General features: G+C 35.6%; 1 protein-coding gene across 3 annotated transcripts in view; it reads left to right on the top strand.

Annotated features, from left to right (window-relative positions):
- The window catches only part of LOC136036926 (uncharacterized), a 103453-nt gene that overhangs the window by 10572 nt on the left and 74988 nt on the right, over positions 1-17893 (top strand). The window lies entirely within an intron of this gene.

Raw genomic sequence — 17893 nt, 5'->3', positions numbered from 1 at the left:
GCTTCCAATCAACATTTTAAGATAGTCATTTTGTTCAACGTAGTTGAAAGGTCTTGTAATTTCATCTTTGAGGATTACAACCCCCCGCCCTCCCCCCTCCAGCCTTCAGGGCAAGTGTTGTAAGTTATGTCCTGGGGGTATATAATTTTTTTTTTTTTTATATAGAAAGCGTGGTCGTATAAACTTTAGAGGAGGCTCATTGGATTGGTAATTAGAAGCTCTAGTGCCCTTTTTAAGAGTCAAAGCGATCTGAGGACATTTCTTCCCTTCCACACACACACACGTTGCATTTTCCTGAAATGTATCTAATAGAAATGTTGAGATAGCCGTTTTATTCAAAATAGTCCAAATATTATGCAACAAGGCTTTGGGGCTTGAAAAAAATCCCCAGAGCCTGGGGGCAGTGGTTGTGAATTATGCCGCGGGCGCATTTAAAGTTTTCGTGGAAGGAATGGTTGTGTAAACTTTAAAGGAGGCTTATTTGGTTGAAAATTGGAATCTCTAATTCCCGTTTGAGAGTCAAAAGTGACGGAGGACAGATAGATCCCCCCCCCGTATACCCTTCTTCACCAAACGAATCTGATTAAAACTGTGAGATAGCAATTTTGCTCAAAATAGTCCAAAAAATATATAACAATGGATGGTTGCATAAACTTCAGATGGGGCTCATTTGATTTGAAATTGGATGTTATAGTGTCCTTTTTAAGAGTCAAAGTGATTCAAGAGCAACCAGCCCGCCATCCACGCACATCATTTCGCTTAACACCTCCTGTCAAAATCTGGAGATAATAATTTTGTTCATCATAGTTGAAGAATCTGGAAACTATGTCTAAGAGGAAGACAAAAGGGTGGTTATTTATGCGTTTGAGGGGACTCATTGGATTGGTAATTAGAAGTTCTAATGTACATTTTAAGAGGCAAAGTAATTAGATCGCAGCTACCTCCTGCACCCATACACAAACACGTTACGTTTTCCTGAAAAAAATACAAATGAATGTGCATTGTCACTTTAATATACATATGCTGATGTATATTCCTTAAAATGTTGCTAATATATGATTTATTAAAGTTGTAAAAGTCTTTCGATTTATTTTCAGTAAAGTGCAAATTATGTTCTGGCCTTGGGAAGGTATAGGGGTTTTGAGCTCTCCTCATGTTAATTTCTGCTCTTTTATGTTTCGTTTATTTATTGATGCTGATTTGTGGTAGCTCTCTGCTTGGTAGATTGTTTGATTTTATTTTTATTCATTTTTAGTTTAATGGAGCTCTTAACTTTTCTTCGAAAAACTTATTTAGTGGAAAAAGCTTTTTTTTATTTAATTTCTGTTTTTTTTTTTTTATATTGAGCCTCGAAAGTTTGTTCATAATACCCCTAGTCATAATTGGGATACTGCTGAGATTTCTAATTGGCAATCAGCATATACACAGTGCATTTTGATTTAATCTTAAGCCAACATCTAGTTTTTAAATATAATGGGCAAATTGCATAACTGTGAAGGTTACTGTGACCTACAAAACAGCCCTAAAGATGCAGTTACAAGACTGTTCGGCTATGCTGAACAAAATAGCAATCTTAAATTTTGATTGGAAGTGTTTGTAAAATTATGTGCTAAAAAAGAGGACTGATTGCCCTCTAATTACTTTTGACTCTTAAAAACGGTACTAGACCTTTGAATTACCAATCAAATTAGCTCCTTTAAAATATGAATGATATTACTAGCTATGAAATAGCAGCGATGCTAATGATATCGCTTATATGCCCTTTTAATACTTGCATGTGTATAGTTTTTTTTCGTTTAATTGAAACTCCCCCTAAACATTTCAACTTAATGCCCTTAGTGTCATTAGTTACATTAACCATAGAATTAGTATCAAAAGTATACGCATAGTGTCTTCTGTCTAGTTCAAAATCTGTCACAACTTACCCTGAAAAGTCTAGCTTAATAATGCAAGAGGTTATTGTGGTATTGCTTTGTCACCCTATTGATAATCTATATGATTATAGTTCGATCTGGTTTAGTTTAGCATCCGCCCTAATTATACTTGAATGCTTCGCCTTAACACTCTTAGCCTGTGTAGTAGGAATAGTTATAGTAGCAATAGTAGCATTAGTAGTAGTATACACAGAGCAACTTTTTTTTCAGCATCCCCTTCAACACGGAATGAAATTTTTATTTAATGCCATCAACCGGTTCTGAAGCATTGCTGATACGTCCTCTTGACAACCTGTGTGGCCTTAGTGTGTTTCGATTTATTTCAATACAGTTACAATATTGCCCAAAATTTTTGCCTTAATACCCTTAGGTTTATTGGTAGTAGCAGTATCAACAGTAGTTATAGTAGTAGCAGTAGGAGGAGAGTTAATAGCAGCAGTCTTAGCTTTAGTAGCATTAGTAGCAGTAGCAGTGATAACAACAGTAGCAGTAGTGGTAGTTGTAGGGGTAGAAGCAGTAATTTTATGACCCAAATATTGTCTTTTGGTTAGTTCAACATCCCCCACAACAAGCATTGCAAGTTTTAATTTCACACACGAAACTGTTCCTAAAATATTTTATTTATTTTAATTTCTGTATTTCCCTCAAAAAATGAGGAGTACGCTACAATATAATCTAAAGAAAAGACAAATGATAACACTTACAATCAAAACCTATCAAATATTGATCAAACACTTAAAAAGAGAAGAAAAAAAAGATACAAAAACACTTGCTAAATAGTTTAGCCTATATATCATCAAGAGCCAGAACTAAAAAACGGAAATAAATTGTGGCCTAAAAGGTTAATTTTCACCTTATCTTCAAATGTTTTATATTTTTTTTTATACAGACTACAGGATCCTTCACTTTAAGCTTTAAAACAATCTCAGTGCTACTAAAAGAAAGAGGGAAACTAAGTAAAAGGGACAAATTGCTGATATGCCCCTTTGACAACTTGCATACAGATAGCAGATTGTCATTCGTGCAATAAAAATTTTCAGAAATATTCTCTGAAAACTTCACCTTCATACCCTTAGGTATAGTTGTAATAGTAGTCACAGCATTAGTATAATCACTCAATTTAACATAATTAGCCATTATTATGATATTGTCGATTTGCTCTTTTGATAACCTGCATATTCATATACTTCTTGAAATTTTCAGCTTAATGCTCTTAACCTTACAAGTTGTTGTGATAGAAGTAGTAGTTGGGGCAATAGTAATGGTAGTAGTAGAACTAGTAAGTGTTGCAGTAGCAGTAGTATTAGTATTAGTGTGCACAAATGACCTTTTGTTCAATTGATCTTCCCCTTTGAGTATTCTCTGAGAGTTCCAACTTGATACACAAATCAATTCTGTAGATACGCTGTTTTGACAATCTAAATACACATAGTGTCTTTTTTAGTTCGAATTTGCCATTAATATTCTCTCAAATTTTACTTTATGGACCTAGCCTTAATAGTTCTATTATCACAGTAGTTTTTATGGTAATTGAAGTAGTTGCAGTGTTAGCGTTGTATTAGTAGTAGTAGTAGCAGCAGCAGTATTAATAGCAGTAGTAGTATATGCATATCGCCTTTTGGTCAGTTGAACATCGCTTTCATAATGCCCGGAAGATTCACATTGACAAGTTAAGCCGTTCCAACTTTATCTTACGAATGGGTGATCGGATCTTTATGAAACTTGATAAATAGAAAAATCTTAAGTCTCAGATGCTCCATTTTCAATTTGAATTGGATCTGGGTTCATGGGGGTTGGAGGGGGGAAACAAAAATCTTGGAAACCGGGAATCTTGGAAAACGCTTAGAGTGGAGAGATCGGGGTGAAACTTGATGGGAAGAATAAGCACAAGTTCTAGATACTTGATTGACATAATTAGAACGGAACCGCTGTCTTTGGGGGAGTTGGGGGGGATGTTAATTCGGAAAATTAGAAAAATTGAGGTATTTTTAACTTAAGAACCGGTGACCGGATCTTAATGAAATTTGATATTTAAAAGGAACTCGTGTCTCAGAGCTCTTATTTAAATCTCAACGAGATCTGGTGACATTGGGAGAGTTGGAGGGGGAAACCGGAAATCTTGGAGAACACTAGAGAGATCGGGGTGAAACTTGGTGGGTAGAATAAGCAAATGTCGTAGATATGTGGTTGACGTAACCGGACTGGATCCGCTCTCTTTGGGGGAGTTGGTGGTCCGGTGTTTTGGCGAGTTTGGTGCTTCTGGACGTGCTAGGACGATGAAGATTGGTTGGGGTTGTAGGGACCTGCAAAAATTGATTTGATAAAGTCGTTTTCCCCCATCTGACCATCTGGGGGGCTGAAGGGAGAGAAACAATTAGAAAAAATGAGGTATTTTTACTTACGAGTTAGTGATCGGATCTTAATGAATTTTGATATTTGGAAGGACCTCGTGTCTCAGAGCTCTTATTTTAAATCCCCACCGGCCTTAAGCTTCTGATTTTCCTTTTAAATCAGTTTGCTAGATTTTTTGCTTGAATTTTGCTAGATCTCAAGCCATATGAGCTCTTGGCTCCTCCGACCGCGTCACAAGTGCCATTTGAGCTCTTGGCTCTTGTTTACTGTTTTAAAAAGTAATGTTGTGAGAATGAGTCAAACTTTAGCGTAAAGAGCGATATGTTGAGAATGGGACAACCTCTTTCATATACGGAATAATTTTTTTTCGTTTTAAGTTTTAATGCCGCTCCTTACTTGCGGTTAATACACTTTTTTTTATTTAATTAAAGGAAGTGAAGTTAAAAAATTTCTTTTATTTAATAAAAGGAAGAGTTTCTCGCTTCTCTAAAATAGTTGAAAAATCAATGGTGAAGCGGCTAATGAGTAATCTCGATGTTAAACAGCTTTTCCATAAACGACAATTTGGATTTTGTGCAAAACATTCAACAGAACATCCATACAATAAGTTTCTCATGTTTGCATAAAAAAAGCATATTATGTGCATACAGATTGCTGATACAGGCGTATCAGTAATGCTTTTAGAACAGATTATTGTATCAAGATGAAACTCCAGTCATATCCTGATTATGATGTTCAGTTGACCAAAAGGTAATATGTACCTACTACTGCCTCTGTTAATACTGCTGCTACTGTTATTACTACTAAACAACACACTATGACTGCTACTACTGTTCGTACTGCTACCACTACTACTGTGATACTAGTACAATTAAGGCTAAGTGTACGAAGTTGAAAATTTTACAGAATATTTAGGGGGAGTGTGAACTAAATCAAAACACACTCTGTACGTGCATATTATCAAAAGGGCGCATCTCAAGAATGGGTTTGGTATTTAAGTTCGAACTTTCAGAGAATACTTGAAGGGGATATCAATTGACAGAAATGTAATATATGAATTTCACTACTACTGCTACTACTACTAAACTACTCCAACTACTACTGCAATCGCAACAACTTGTAAGGCTTAGGGTATTAAGGTAAAAAAGGGGTCAAATCGCAAATCAGCAACATTTTTGAAACGGCTTACCGTGGGAAGGTGAAACTTCCGGGGCATAATGAAAGGGATGTTCAACAGATCAAAAGGCAAGATGTACATGCTACTACCGCTGTTAATACTGCTGCTACCACTACTACTACTAATACAACGCTGACACTGCAACTACTTCTCCTACCACTGCAACTTCTGTGATACTAGTACTGTTAAGGCTAAGTCTATGAAGGTGAAATTTGAGAGAATATTGATGGCAAAATTGGACTGACGAAAGACTGTGTGCATTTAGATTATCAAAAGAGCATATTCTAAGAATTGGTGTGTGTAATATGTTGGAACATTGGGTGTTGAGAGGATGTTAAAAAAATCGGAGGTGATATGTGCGTGCTGCTACTACTGCTACTGCAACTATTGTTACTACTTGTTACTACTAAAACTATCACTAATCAGCATTAATGAATAAATGAAACCCAAAATGAACAGAAATTACAATAAATAACTGAGTCAAACTCTAAAACGAACAGAAATTAACATGATTAAGGCTCAGCCCCTATGAATTCTCAAGGCCAGAACATAATTTGCACCATACTGAAAAAAATACTGAAAAATTTTCAGTGTAATTTACATATGCTAATTATTATTCTTTAAAATCGTAACAGTTTTTGATATATTAAAGTAACAAAAGTGAAACCATTAGTTTTTTTGCAGTAAAGTGTAAATTATGTTCTGGCCTTAAGAAGGTATTGGGGTTGTGAGCTTTAATCATGTTGATTTCTGCTAGTTTTGAGTTTGACTTGGTTATTTATTGTCATCAAGTAAAAAAACTATGTGAGGGGGGTAGCCCCCTCCTCAATACATCGCTGTTCACGCTAAAGTTTTCCAGCACTTAAAAAAGGTACTTATTGTTCAAATTAAACGACTCTTGTGTTTCAGGAGTCGTTTTTGAAGAATTGGGACAAAATTTAAACTTTAGCCTAAAGAGCGAGGTGTTGAGGAGGGGAGGACCGCCCACATATACGTAATAATTTCTGTTCGCTTTAAGTTTTAATGTTGCTCCTTACTTTCAATTGAAAAAAACATTGTCTTTTTTAAATTTAATTTCTGATCGTTTAATGCCACGATACCTGGCTCCACCTCGACGGAAAAATCCCTCTCCCACGGAAATTTGCTTTGAACAATTCAATCCTGGTGAAAATATACCCCGGACAGTTACCCTTAACATATCCGCGTGTAGAATTGAGTCGGTAAAGAGCTCACCCCCTGGAAACTTCCATCTACGTAGAAAATTCTCCTCGTGCAAAATCCCCCTAGCTGAAAATTCGTCCTCGCCTCCCCACCTGAAAAAGTATGTATGCTTCCCAATAACAAATACTACACGTAAACAATGGGCATATTTTATAACTTATATCCTTTTCCCAAGGGGCTGCGGTGGTCATGCTATCTCCAAAGACGCAGTTATTGCGCCTTTCAACTATGCTGAACAAAAAAGATGTCTCAAAATTTGTACCGGAAGATTTTGCGAAAAGAACTGGTGTGGGATAAAAATATTGGAGGCCTAGTTGACCTTCAATATTTTTGGTCGCTTAAAAAAGACACTAGAACTTTTCATTTCCTTAAAATGAGCCCTCTCATGAAGTTCTAGATCAACTGGGTCTATACGATCTCCCCTGGAAAAAAACAAAACAAAACCAAATAAACACGCATCCGTGATCTTTTTTCTGGCAAAAATACAATATTCCACATTTTTGTATATAGGAGTTTAAAGTCTCTTCACTAGGGTTCTCGGTTACGCTGAATCTGACAGTGAGATTTTCATTAATATTCTATGACTTTTAGGTGGTGTTTCCCCTGTTTTTCGAAAATCATACAAAATTTTGCAGGCTCGTAACCTTTGATGGGTAACATTAAACTTAATGAAACTTATATATTTGAAATTAACATGAAAATCTGATTTTTCGATATATTTAATGGCATCAAAATTTCGTTTTTTAGAGTTTCGGTTACTATTTAGCTGGATCGATAACTGTTTGATTTCTGTTCGTTTTGGATTTCACTTAATCATTGATGCTGATTTATGGTATTTTTACGCTTAGTAGACTATTTGATTCTATTTTTGCTTATTTTTGCTTAATGGAGTTTTACTTTTCCTTGAAAAACTTATTCTGCGGAATTTTTTTTTTTTATTAATCACATAACGCAACACTAAAGTCATCAGTAAAAGGGTAAAGACGAAGAAGTCAAATTAAGAAACTACATTTGTAGAATAGAGCATTCTACATAGCAGTGATCTGAGTTGAGCAATATATGGTGCATTAACTGATTTAAGTAAAAAGGTATATTTCGATCTTAGGGACTGTCTCAAAATTTTAAACACAACACCGTATTTGGGCAAGAAATTGTTGTTTAGGGGTGCCGAAAAGCCGAAACTGGTACTTCGTCGGCAGTAACTGAAAATTTATTGTCAATAAATCCACAAAGAAGTCAAAATTGTTGTTCTGATGCATCCTCTTCGGCATCCTGCTGCCACTAGTTTAATAAGACAACCCCCTAAGAAAAGAGAAACATGCATTGGTTACCGGCCTTGTCAAGGTAAATACGTAATTTTGGGGTTTTGTTTTGCTTCTTTTTTTTTTTAGAAAGTATCACTATTATTAAAATTGGATTTCCAATGTTACACAAATTTATCCTTTTGACATGTAAACATACACTGATTTGTTTAAATTATACGTAAGCATGTATGTAAACGTATGTTAAGGCTGGACGCTCCTATAGAATTTATACTGTCTTTTCAATTCTTTTTCAATCGCGGTATATCACACAAACACTCAAGGTTATCAGATTTCACTGCCGTTATTAAACTCAAGGGGTTTCTCACTGAAAATTATGATTAATGTATATTCATTCTTCGTAATTCGACAAGTAAATAGGAATATTTATTTGGAAAAGAACTATTATTCGAGGAGAAAATTAGAGAAATTATTATTCGAGATTTTTTTTTTGGAGGAGGGGGGTTCAACTCTTACGAAAGAAATACCAGGAAAACACAGGAAAATTAAACATTTCGCTGAGAAAATTAAGCATTATACAAATTTAAGGTGGGTGAATCCCTCGCCTGCGTGTGTGCCTGTGGTCTGGTCATCATTATTTGCCAGGAGACGCGGTATAAAATTGTGGAAATTGCAAATAAATAGTACATATTTTCGGGTTTTTACTTCATGCAGACCTATTTAGAAAAATATAATTTAAATAATTGCTCGCAGCGAAGTGACAAATTTATTTCATTTTATCAAAAAGTTCGTGGTAGCGAACTGTACTAAGGAGCGACCCGGCTCAATAGTAACCAAAACTCTAAAAAACGGATTTTTGATACCAATAGCTACATGAACAAAATTGCATTTTAATGCTGACTTTAAATATATGAGATACTTATCTAAAATTACGAGTCTAAGAAAAATTGCCTTATTTTAGAAAATAGAGGGAAACACCCAATAAAAGTAATAAAACCAAAATTACACCCATCCGAATCAGCCTATCAGGGAACCCTACCGTGGAAGTGTTAAGCTTCTATCAGCAAAAATATGGATTTTTTTTTCCAGGGGTGATTATATCGAACCAGTTGTCATAGAATGTTGCGAGCGGGCTCATTCCAACGGAAATGAAGTTATATACAAGTGAATTATATATAAAAAAATGAAGTACATAGTACCCTTTTTAAGTGATCTAAAAAATTGGAGGGCACCTAGGCCTCTTCCCACGCTAATACACTAACAGAATACAAAAGTTCGTTACGTAAGCTAACTCGTAAGTTACGTAGATCTTTTACTAGCAAAAACGTTCGTAAAATATTAAAAGTTCTAGTTGCCTTTTTAAGTAACCAAAACATTGGAGGGCAACTAAGCCTCCTCCCCTGCTCCTTTTTTCTCAAAGTGATTCTATCAAAATTATGAGAAAACCATATAAATATGAAATTTCGTTTTAATTATTCATCTGTGGAGAGCCAAAATCAAAACATGCATTAGTTCAAAAACGTTCAGATATTAAATGAAAAAAAGACATGTTTTTAACTGAAAGCAAGGAGCAACATTAAAACTTAAAACGAATATAAATTACTTCGTATGTGAAAGGGGCTGCTCCCTCCTCAACGCCCGCTCTTTACGCTAAAGTTTTACTCTTTTTCTCTCAATTCTACTTTTTAAAACAGTAAAAAACTTTAGCGTAAAGAGCGGGGCGTTGAGGAGGGAGCAGCCCCTTTCATATACGAAGTGATTTCTGTTCGTTTAAGTTTTAATGTCGCTCCTTACTTTCAGTTAAAAAAAACTTGTTCTTTTTATTTAGCTTATCCATACGGGTTCATTAAAAAATATTCTAAAGTTCGATTGTTGCTTGAGTATTTGTATGTCTGAATTTGTATTCGGATAAGACTGTAATGACACATGATAACTACCCATACCTAGCACAGTTGGATTTATATAAACGGTTCTCGTATCTCCATACTTCTTGGCAACCTTCCGTCGACAATTTCGGGTAACAGTGCCTCAAAATAAATTTTTTTTTAGATTTGGCAGCATTTTGTTAGACCAGAATTCACGGTCACGACCAATCTTTTCATAATATAATTCCTCTTCCCCTAAAAATATTACAAAGTATACAAAATCAATGTCACAACATTCCAATTGCATTTGAATTTGGTAATAGTAGTCATGTGTTCTTTTCAGCTTTATTTCACTATTAAATTTCTTTTCTAGACATGTATTTTTTTTAAGCGCTATCCACTCTTCCAATGTAAGCCCTTTTGCTGTCAAAGGGCACTTCACCTCCAAAAGAGCCTTCTCACCCGAAGGAAAAATTGCTATCCCGTCCGGACTGGCCCCTAGAAACCCATATTCCTTGTGAATGAAAAGCCCAGCAGAGTTCACAATGCAACCCATTTTCTTTGCAAAAGCTGCAATAGCTACAGGCTCATACATCTGACCATGCTCCATTGCCTTTGTTTGGCGGTTTCTGGGATACAGCAGCTGCCGAACTAATGAGCCCACAGTCTTCAACCGCCTTTTACAAACAGCACCAGCTACGGAAGCTGTAATTCTGTTTTTTCTGTATTCTATCCAGCTATTATCGATAGAATTTCTCTGAAGCCTAGTGGCTTTTTCGATACTGAGGATATCTGTTGCAGTACATTGGAGACGAGTCAAAAAATCTGTTTTTGCAATTTCGAGCGCACTGCAATCAAGATCCGGAGCAGTTGCGTTCGAGCCGTAGTTTTTGTCTGCTCCGGTTGGCTCCCTGATTTCTTTTGAAGGGAGTTTTGTGGAAGCATTAGTGAAAAGGCGCTTTTTAGCAGACAGTTTTTTACGTCGAGCAGTAGTCATGGCCCGCTGTTGTGCAAGTTTTTTCAACTGCCTACTTGGTGTAGATCCTACAGTTCTTCGAAATATTTCAAGGCGAGCTGAGTGACCTTTTGTAAATCGGATTCCTGCTGCTTTAACACGGGTGGTATATCGCGCACTTTGGCTAACCATGATGTTTTTGCCACCTATAAGCCTTGCAACTATGCTCATAAAATATTCTGCCAGGTTGCTCGTGTGGTTTCCTATCAGTAGACGAGCCCTTCTGGTCAGAGTATCAAAGGCTGAATACACATGGCTGAGAAAGATGTTGCTAGGGGTGTCTTCAGGATTGACCTGTTGAACTTTCCCGGAGAACGAGCAGCGTGTAGGACAAAATCTATGATCGCCACGGAAAAAATGTAGAGGAATTGCCTTCAGCGCACTGATGAGATCCTTCACGCTTTTCTTCTCTGTGGTGGCACATACAATTGCATTTCTGGCAAAATCACACATTTTCATTATTATTGCGGCACTAAGAAATCTTCTGCATTCGGCATTTTCATGCTGCTTCTTATATAGTCTGTTTTTCAAGCATTTGCACGCATGATTAGCACACTCAATTTTTTCTACATTTCTGCCATATGTTACCCTTGCTATAATTTCAGAATGGGTACTTGAATCGCCGTCGGCAACAAATCGAGTATATCTTAGATTGTGCATGGATGTTGCTATTCGGAATGCGTCAACTAATATATCTGACTCCATACCTGTACTGGGCCCCTGCCAGTTCATAAAACATGTATGTTCAGGAACAGATCTATTAACTTGATGCCTGTATTTCACGCAAGTACAGCAATATTTGTTCCTAATTCCTAGATTTAAGAGTTTCTTCGAATAGAAACCTATCACCACTCCACAGCCTGAGAGTGCACGATATCTATTCCCATAACTTCGTGTACACCAGCTTCCATCAACTATAACACATGTCTCTACAGCTCCATTTGGGTGAATTTTCTCACCTGCTTCCAGTGCCATCCTTCGCTCGGTTTTCCCATTTTCGATAAGATAGTCATAGAGAACTTTTTCCAATTCTACGCAAATTTCTTTCTCAAATTTCGTAAAGACTTTTTGAGACGGGGTATTTATTCCAATGGTAGAGAAAAGTTCTTGAACCTGGGCGTGAGTCATTCCACCATTTATTGCACCAACCACTACCTCTTTGTTGACACTTACTGTTCCTGTTTCTGTTTTGTGTTTCTTTCTGATAGTATTCACACTATCAAAATCAGTCCTTTTCCGTTTTTTGACTACGGTTTTCGTTGAGTCTTTTTTTTTTAAGCCTTCTAGGAGCAAGGGGTTTTTCTGTGTGAAGTGTGGCTTCCTCATGACATGATTCGCATTTGAAGATGAGTCTTGAGCGCAATCCAGCTCTATGTTCTTAGAAAACATCATATTTGAAACCAAATTGATGTCTTGGCACCTGTAAATAAAATGCTAATTGGTTGTGAGGAAGTAAAATAGTAAAGTAGCGATTTTATTGTTTTGGTAGAAAGGAAAGTGCTATAGCTTCAAAAAGGATAGGTAGTATGTAGAGTAGTGAGCGATGTAGGGTAATTAAAATATGAAATAAAATATAAAATATAGCTAGAAATGGGTGAGAAGTGGAAATTATACGATCTAACCGAAAGTTTGTTGTATTTCATTGTCAGATTAAACCACCCAATTTTATTTATGTATGTAACCAAGCCAAAAACTGTCCTGGAACTACCAATCAGGAAAGCCAAGTATTTCAAAACTTTACAAAATCCTTTGGGGCATGACAGGAAATGCCCTCTAAACAGACCCGTGTCGATTTACCAAATTCAAACGGAAATTACTAACCAAATTCCAAGAAAAATTAAGTCTCACTTGACTCCCTAAAATCAAATTCAAAGTAAAAATCCGTGCCCCAAATTCAGTTGCATCTCAACTATCATTTAAATTTTTATTCGAGTAATTCACAAAGTTCTTATTAGTACGATTAAAAATACCAATATGCTTTTATGAGTTAGGAGGATCAAATTAGCTAGTTTATTTCTCAAATCCTTTAAAGCCTTTGCAGACATTCTTTCAGAACCTTTATCCGTACTTTTTAATGATTAGAAAAAAAAAAGTATTTTAAATGAAAGTAAGGAGCAACATTAAAACTTAGAACGAACAGAAATTATCCCGTATATGAAAGAGGCTGTTTCCTCCTCAACGCCCCACTCTTTACGCTAAAGTTTGACTCTTTCTCTTAACTCTACTTTTTAAAACAGTAAAAAATTTAGCGTAAAGAGCGGGGCGTTGATGAGGAAGCAGCCCCTTTCATATACGAAGTAATTTCTGTTCGTTTTAAGTTTTAATGTCGCTCCTTACTTCTGTTAAAAAAACTGTTTTTTTTAATTTAATTTCTGAACGTTTTTGAATCAATGCATGTTTTGATTTTGGCTCTCCGCAGATGAATAATTACACCGATATTTTAATATTTATTTTTTTGTCTAAAGTGCTTTCTCATAGTTTTGATCGAATGATTTTGAGAAAAAATGGAGCGGGGGAGGATGCCTAGTTGCCGTCCGATTTTTTGGTTACTTAAAAAGGCAACTAAAAATTTTAATTTTTTACGAATCTTTTTATTAGTAAAAGATATACGTAACTTACAAATTAGCTTACGTAACTAACTTCTGTATTCTCATGTTTTTATTACGTATACGAAGGGGCTCACCCCCTCGTTAGTACCTCGCTCTTTACATTAAAGCTTAAATTTTGTCCCAATTTCTTAAGAATAATCCCTGAATCACAAAAGCCGTAGAATAAATAGTTGAAATTACTAAAAATACTTTAGCGTAAAGAGCGAGGTATTAGGAGGAGGTGAGCCTATCGTATGCTTAATAATTTCTGTACGTTTTAAGCTTTAATGCTTCTCCTTACTTTCAGTTGAAAAAAGCTTTTTCATATTTATTTTTTCATTATTTTTTTTTAAATAATACTAGAAAATCCTGGGCTCCCTTCATGAAAATTTTCTTCCCCCATGACAAATTCCTCCAAGGAAAGTTCCCCCAAGTTCCCCCAACATATCCCCCTCTTCTTCGAGTTACGAGTTTGGAAAATAAGGGGAAACGCCCCTAAACGTCATAGTATATTTTTTTATTTTTCAAAATGGCAAGTTTTTTTTTTTAAATGGAGAGTTGTGAGACAGAGTCAAACTTTAGCGTAGAAAGCAAGGCGTTGAGAAGGGAACAGCCCCTATCATATACGGAGTAATTTCTGTTCGTTTTAAGTTTTAATGTTGCTCCTTACTTTCAGTTGAAAAAACTTGTTTTGTTTTTTTTTATTTCAGAATAGCGCGACGCATTTTTTCTGCCGATTGATTAGCTTTCGTCATAAATTAATACAGAAGTAAAAAGTGGGGCTATTTCAAAATGTAATGGGGAAATATATAATGGGCTATAAACTGTCGCTTAAAGAGGGGCGAGGGGTGGGGTATAGCAAAGCATTCGCTCTTAGGAATAGTTTAAGTAGCTACTTTTGGTTGTTTTAAGTTTTTTTTCTGAATTTTTAGGCCTTCCTTCAAATGTGCCCCTCTCCTTATTTTTTACCAAAAATATAATTTAAAAGATCTACTGTTTAATACTGTAAAAACTTTAGCGTAAAGAGCGGGGCGTTGAGGAGGGAACAGCCCCTTTCATATACTGGGTAATTTCTGTTCGTTTTAAGTTTTAATGTTACTCCTTCCTTTCATTTAAAAAAAATCGTTTTTTATTTAATTTCTGAACGTTTTTTTAGTTAATCCATGTTTTTATTTCGGCTCTGCGCAGATGAATGATTAAAACGAAATTTGAATTTTTATTTTTTTGGCTAAACGGCTTTCTCATAATTTTGATCGAACGATTTTGAGAAAAATGAGCGGGGAAGGAGGTCCAGCTGCTCTCCAATTTTTTGCTACTTAAAAAGGCAACTAGAGCTTTTAGTTTTTTACGATGGTTTTCATTAGTAAAAATATACGTAACTTACGAATTAGCTTCCCTAACGAACTTCTATATTCGCATGTATCTATTACGTATATAAGGGGGGGCTCGCCCACTTGTCAATACCTCGCTCATTACACTAAAGCTTAAATTTTGTCCTAAATCCTTAAGAATAACCCCTGAATCACAAAGGCCGTAGAATAAATAATTGAAATTACTAAAAAATACTTTAGCGTAAAGAGTGAGAGATTAGGAGGAAATGAACCCCTTATATGTGTAATATTTTTTGTTCTTTTTAAGTTTTACCGCTGGTCCTTACTTTCAGTTGAAAACACTTTTTCATATTTATTTTTTCATTGTTTTTTTAAATCATGCTAGAAAATCCTGCCCCCTCCCATTCATGGAAATTTTCCTCCCCATGACAAACTCCTCCATGGAAAGTTTCCCCAACATAACCTCCTCTTCTCAGCCCCTCCTTCCAACCAAAAAATCCCACTGAAAACGTCTGTACACTTCCCAATAATCATTACTATGTGCAAACACTGGTCAAAGTTTTTAACTTGCAGCTTCTCCCATGGGGACTTTGGGGGAGTAAGTCGTCCTGAAAGACATAGTTATAAGGTTTTTCAACTATGCTGAATAAAATGGCTAAAACAGGATTTTGATGGCGCTAGAACTTTTCATTTCCATTTGAATGAGCCCTCTCACAAAATTTTAAGACCACTGGGTCGGTACAATCACCCTTGGAAAAAAGAATTAAATAAATAAACACGCATCTGGGATTTGTGTTTTGGCAAAATATACAAAATTCTACATTCTTGTAGATAGGAGCTTGAAACTTGTACAAAAAGGTTCTGTGATACGCTGAATCTGATGGTGTTACTTTCTTTAAGATTAAATGACTTTTAGGGGGGTTCCCTCATTTTCGAAAATAAGGTAAATTTTCTTAGGCTCGTAACTTTTGATGGGTAAGACTAAACTTGATGATGAAACTCACATATTTAAAATCGGCATAACAGTGCGATTCTTGAGATGTAACTCTTGATATCAAAATTCTGTTTTTTAGAGCTTTGGTTACTATTGAGCCGGGTCGCTCCTTACTACAGTTCGTTACCACGAACTGTTCGAAATTACCTCTACTGGTAAGTTCGCTTTATGTTGGAAAAAAAAATGATAAAAAGAAGTTTTTTAACTGAAAGTAAGGAGCAAAATTAACGAACAGTAATTACTCTGTATATCAAAGGGGCTTTTCCTCCCTCAACACCTTGCTCTTTACGCTAAAGTTTGACTCTTTTTCTTAAGTTTACTTTTTAAAACAGTTAAAAACTTTAGCGTAAGGAGCAGAGCGTTGAGAAGGGAGAAAACCTTTTAATATACAGAGTAATTTCTGCTTGTTTTAAGTTGTAATGTCGCTCCTTACTTTCAGTTCAAAAACTTGTTTTTTTTTCATTTTATTTCTGAACGTTTTTGGATTAATACATTTTTTTTTTGTGTTTTTTTTTCTGTTTCTCTGTTTGCCATTCTGGCATGTCCAATGAATTGTGGGACATAATAGAGGCAGTTCAAAAAACGTGTCTAAGAATTATTTTCAAACAGGGTAAAGGGCCTTACATTTCCCTTCTTCAGAGAGCAAATCTAGTCACCCTTAAGGAAATGAGAGTACAAATTTCCTTATTATTTTGCCAACAATATCGTGCATAACCCTTGTACTACTTCTCCTTTCCCTAGTGAATATTTACCCACCCGCCACATCAGGGGCGGATCTAGGATTTTTTTTTTGGGGGGGGGGGGTGTACATGAAAGATTACTCCGATAAACTTGTGGACAAAGAAATACCAACAATTTAAAGGGAACTGCAACAATTTCTAAGTCGTGGGTAGGCAGTGGACATGGACTTTAATTTAATATAAAATCTGATGAGTTCTATTGAAATTAAAGTCAATTAGAAATATTGATACAAAAAAAGTAGGTTTATAAGAACCACCTCGCCATAAAACACAATTAAAAGGTTGTTCACCCTCTACAAAAAAATAATATATTAAATCTTTTCTGCATAATTTTTAGCATTTGCACTTCTGGCGACTATAGCGAGTTACTTAAACTTTGTATTGTCAAAAAAAAAAAATTAGTACCATATTTTGGTATCATACATTCTTTGGAACTAATTGTTGATTAAACATTAAAATGAAAGACAAAGAAAAAACTTACATGTGGCGAATCACGAGCTTTTCATAATTCTCAAAAAGGTAAGGCAGATCCACAATCCAGCGTGAGCCTTTTAGAAGGTCTGACCCCAAATTTCTTCCAGAAATGATAACTTTAAACACAAAAGGGGAATTTGTTCCAATTCCTTCGGAACTTGATTCGTCGTGAACCGAAGCATCCGTTAAGTCTTCTAACATATATTTTGGTAAACGCGGTCTGCCTCTAGCCCGATAATTTAATTTCAACTTTTCACGATGGGCCTGCACATTTGGCAAATGGAGCCCTCGTATATTTCTTTTTTTTCCCATGTTACTGTGGTCAATAACAAGAACTATATAAGAACTTTATTAGGGTTTTGACCATTTTTATCGGGGTTCACTTACTAAAGGGTTGAATTGTTTCTTGGAAAGGCCTTGGACTTGAGACTGGTCATTTGACTGCTTTAGTATGGGTAATTTTTATTGGGGTTTATTTACCAAGGGGTGGGATTGTTTCTTGGAAAGGCCTTGGACTTGAGACTGGTCATTGACTGCTTTTGTAGTTTGCTTTGGTAGTTCTACAGCAAGACTCGGGTTTTGCTATAACAAATTTAAATATTCTGGGGACATTTTGTTTCGTTCATTAGTTATTAATTAGCTTGTTTTATATATTTTTAATTCTTATTTCAGTACGAAGATTATGCAAAATTGTACTTATACTACAATACATAAATTTGTCCTGAATTTATTTTAATTAAACCAAAACGATAGATCAATCTTTTTAAAATAAAACCATTGCTTCTTATTCGGCCCTTGTGCTGTGTTCAATTCATCTCTAGGATTAGACGCAGCTTATCCTTAATTATTTATACAATACAATTTTCTTATATATTCATTAACCGGCAGTTTGGTGTCTGCACCTTACTTCTTCTCTAGACTCTGTTTAAACAGGTTAGAA

This window comes from Artemia franciscana, chromosome 2 (assembly GCF_032884065.1).
Source record: "Artemia franciscana chromosome 2, ASM3288406v1, whole genome shotgun sequence".
Classification (NCBI taxonomy): domain Eukaryota; kingdom Metazoa; phylum Arthropoda; class Branchiopoda; order Anostraca; family Artemiidae; genus Artemia; species Artemia franciscana.
The sequence above is the reverse complement of the archived record's forward strand: the minus strand, read 5'-3'. Positions and strand labels throughout refer to the sequence as shown.